This window comes from Boleophthalmus pectinirostris, unplaced genomic scaffold (assembly GCF_026225935.1).
Source record: "Boleophthalmus pectinirostris isolate CB_2022bp ecotype Guang Dong unplaced genomic scaffold, ASM2622593v1 HiC_scaffold_4, whole genome shotgun sequence".
Classification (NCBI taxonomy): Eukaryota; Metazoa; Chordata; class Actinopteri; order Gobiiformes; family Gobiidae; genus Boleophthalmus; species Boleophthalmus pectinirostris.
Window position 1 is genome coordinate 41011993 of NW_026571353.1, and position 3814 is coordinate 41015806.

The window sequence follows — 3814 nt, forward strand, 5'->3', positions numbered from 1 at the left end:
TCTGAAAAAAAGAATCTAATAACATAAAATATCGGCAGACCAAATGAACTTATTGGACTATTTTGTAGAGTTATCCTGATTTAGCGAAACAACACAAAGAGGAGTTTTATTTTTACACTTTATTTGAGTCAATTTAAGATGAAATTATGAACAAATCTGATTCAGACTGGTCTTCTTTGGCGGGAGTTTGAGGTGGTGGTGGGAGGAGACAAATTAACACTAAAGTAAGTTGAATTAACGTCAAACAAATCAACAAATAACCTCAACTCCAACTCAGATTTAACTTTCAAATAGTTAAAATAACACTTTTTGTTTCTTTTGTTTGTTTGTTTTTGTTGTACTGGTGGTTATAAAGAGTCAGTGATGTCCTTCGTGCTGGAGACTCTGTGGTTGTGATTTTCATGATGGAGACAGAAAAATGACGGATTCTGAAATGTTTAAACTGTGGATCTAAAAGAAGATTTTATTCTAGTTCTGTGTTTTAAACTGAGGGACGTGACATTTTTAATCACAGGGAATCAGCTCAACTCCCACTGTCCTCAAGAGGAAACTGTCCGCTCCTGTCTGCTCCTGTCTGCCCCTGTCTGCCCCTGTCTGCTCCTGTCTGCTCCTGTCTGCTCCTGTCTGCTCCTGTCTGCTCCTGTCTACTCCTGTCTGCTCCTGTCCGCTCCTGTCTGCTCCTCTGTGCTCCTGTCCGCTCCTGTCTGCTGTCTGCTCTGTCTGCTCCTGTCTGCTCCTGTCTGCTCCTCTCTGTCTGCTCCTGTCTGCTCCTGTCTGCTCCTGTCTGCCCCTGTCTGCTCCTGTCTCTGCTCCCTCTCTGTCTGCTCCTGTCTGCTGCTGCTCCTGTCTGCTCCTGTCTGCTCCTGTCTCCCTGTCTGCTCCTGTCTGTCTCTCTGTCTCTGCCTCCTGTCTGCTCCTGTCTGCTCCTCTCTGTCTGCTCCTGTCCGCTCCTGTCTGCTGCTCCTCTGTCTCTGCTCCTGTCTGCTCCTGTCTGCTCCTGTCTGCTCCTGTCTGCTCCTGTCTGTCTGCCTGTCTCTCCTGCTCCTGTCTGCTCCTGTCTGCTCCTGTCTGCTCCTGTCCTCTGTCTGCTCCTGTCTCTCCTGCTCTCCTGTCTCCTCCTGTCTGCTCCTGTCTGCTCCTGTCTGTCCTCTGTCTGCTCCTCCTGTCTGCTCCTGTCTGCTCCTGTCTACTCCTGTCTGCTCCTGTCTGCTCCTGTCTGCTCCTGTCTGCTCCTGTCTGCTGTCTGCTGTCTGCCTCCTCTGTCTGCTCCTGTCCTGTCTCCTGTCTACTCCTGTCTGCTCCTGTCTGCTCCTCTGTCTGCTCCTGTCTGCTCCTGTCTCTGCTCTGTCCTGTCCTGCTCCTCTCTGTCTGCTGTCTGCCTCCTGTCTCTCTGTCTGCTCCTGTCTGCTCCTGTCTGCTACTCCTGTCTGCTCCTGTCTGTCTGCTCCTGTCTGCTCCTGTCCTGTCTGCTGTCTGCTCCTCCTGTGCTCTGTCTCTCCTGTCTGCCCCTGTCCTGCTCCTGTCTCCTGCTGCTCTGTCTCCTGTCTCTCCTGTCTGCTGTCTGCTCCTCTGTCTGCTCCTGTCTGCTCCTGTCTGCTCTCCTGCTCCTGTCTCTGCTCTGTCTACCCTGCTCCTGTCTGTCTGCTCCTGTCTGCCTGTCTGCTGTCTGTGTCTGTCTCTCCTGTCTGCTCCTGTCTGCTCCTGTCTCTGCCTCCTGCTCTCCTGTCCTCTCTCTGTCCCTCTCCTGTCTCCTGTCTGCTCTGCTCTGCTCTGTGCTCCTCTCCTCTGTCTACTCCTGTCCTGCTCCTCTCTGTCCTGTCTGCTCCTGTCTGCTCCTGTCTCTCTGTCCTCCCTTCCTTTCGCTCCTGTCTGCTCTTGTCTCTGCTCCTCTCTGCTCTCTGTCTACTCCTGTCTGCTCCTGTCTACTCCTGTCTGCTCTTGTCTACTCCTGTCTGCTCCTGTCTACTCCTGTCTCGCTCCTGTCTCTCCTGTCTGCTCCTGTCTGCTCCTGTCTGCTCCTGCCTGCTCCTGTCTCCTGCTGTCTCCTGTCTACTCCTGTCCGCTCCTGTCTGCTCTTGTCTCTGCTCCTGTCTGCTCCTGTCTGCTCCTGTCTCTGCTCCTGTCTGCTCCTGTCTGCTCCTGCTCCTGTCCGCTCCTGTCTGCTCCTGTCTGCTCCTGTCTGCTCCTGTCTGAACAGTGTGTTCCTGCAGTACTCCGGTGTGGCCTGTAGGGGGCAGTGCGCACACACTGCTCTACAACAACACAAAAACACAACAGTCACAACATGTTTGGTCAAAAAAGAGTTTATGTCATTTCGTTTGTGTTTGAGACCAACTTTATCATGTGAAATAAATAAATAAATAAATATTGTGAAAAATACTGAGCTCAAAATCGACCTCTGTCTTTGTATCATGAGACAAAAATAAAAAGTCGTGCAAAGACAAAAAGCAGAAACGGCGTCACTTTACTACGGTCAATTCTGAGCTCAGTATTTTTCACGTACAAATATTTCTTCAAATATTTTGTCAGATTTGTTTTATTTTTAAACAGCAATTTTGAAGGAGCATGTTCAAAACTAAAGAAACATTATTCAGATTTTGCTCTAAAAGTAAAAAAAAAAAAAAAAAAGCATCACATCAGCTCTGACCCTGAGTCTTGACCTGCACACAGACACAGTTTTAGTCCTGGTTTAGTCCTGGTTTAGTCCTGGTTTAGTCCTGGTTTAGTCCCGGTCTGGGTCTTGTTGGGTTTTTAGTCCTGGTTTAGTCCTGGTTTAGTCCTGGTTTAGTCCCGGTCTGGGTCTTGTTGGGTTTTTAGTCCTGGTTTAGTCCTGGTTTAGTCCCGGTCTGGGTCTTGTTGGGTTTTAGTCCTTGTTTAGTCCTGGTTTAGTCCTGGTCTGGGTGTTGTTGGGGTTTAGACCTGTTTCAGTCCTGTTTTAGTCCTTGTTTAGTCCTGGTTTAGTCCTGGTTTAGTCTTGTTTTAGTCCCGGTCTGGGTCTTGTCGGGTTTTAGTCCTGGTTTAGTCCTGCTTTAGTCCCGGTCTGGGTCTTGTTGTGTTTTAGACCTGGTTTAGTCCTGGTGTAGTCCTGGTTTAGTCCTGGTTTAGACCTGGTTTAGTCCTGGTTTAGTCCTGGTTTAGTCCTGGTTTAGACCTGGTTTAGTCCTGGTTTAGTCCCGGTCTGGATCTCATGTTGGTTCTTGTTTGGGTTTAGACCTGTTTTAGACCTGCTTTAGTTACGGTTTAGTCCTGGTTTAGTCCCGGTCTAGTCCTGGTCTGGGCCTCATGTTGTTTCTTGTTGGGGTTTAGATCTCTTTTAGTCCTGGTTTAGTCCTGGTCTGGGTCTTGGTTTGGGTCTTGGTCTGGGTCTTGTCAGGGTTTACTGCTGTTTTAGACCTGGTTTAGTCCCGGTCTGGGTCTTGGTTTGGGTCTTGTTGGGGTTTAGACCTGGTTTAGTCCTGGTTTATTCCCCGTCTGGGTCCCAGTCTGGGTCTTGGTCTGTGTCTCTTTGAGTTTTAGTCCAGGTTTAGACCTGTTTTAGACCTGGTTTTGTCCCGGTCTGGGTGTTGTTGGGGTTTAGACCTGTTTCAGTCCTGTTTAGTAGTCCTGGTTTAGTCCCGGTCTGGGTCTTGTTGGGTTTTAGTCCTGGTTTAGTCCTGGTTTAGTCCCGGTCTGGGTCTTGTCGGGTTTTAGACCTGGTTTAGACCTGGTTTAGTCCTGGTTTAGTCCTGGTTTAGTCCCGGTCTGGGTCTTGTTGGGTTTTAGTCCTGGTTTAGACCTGGTTTAGTCCCGGTCTGGGTCTTGTCGGGTTTTAGTC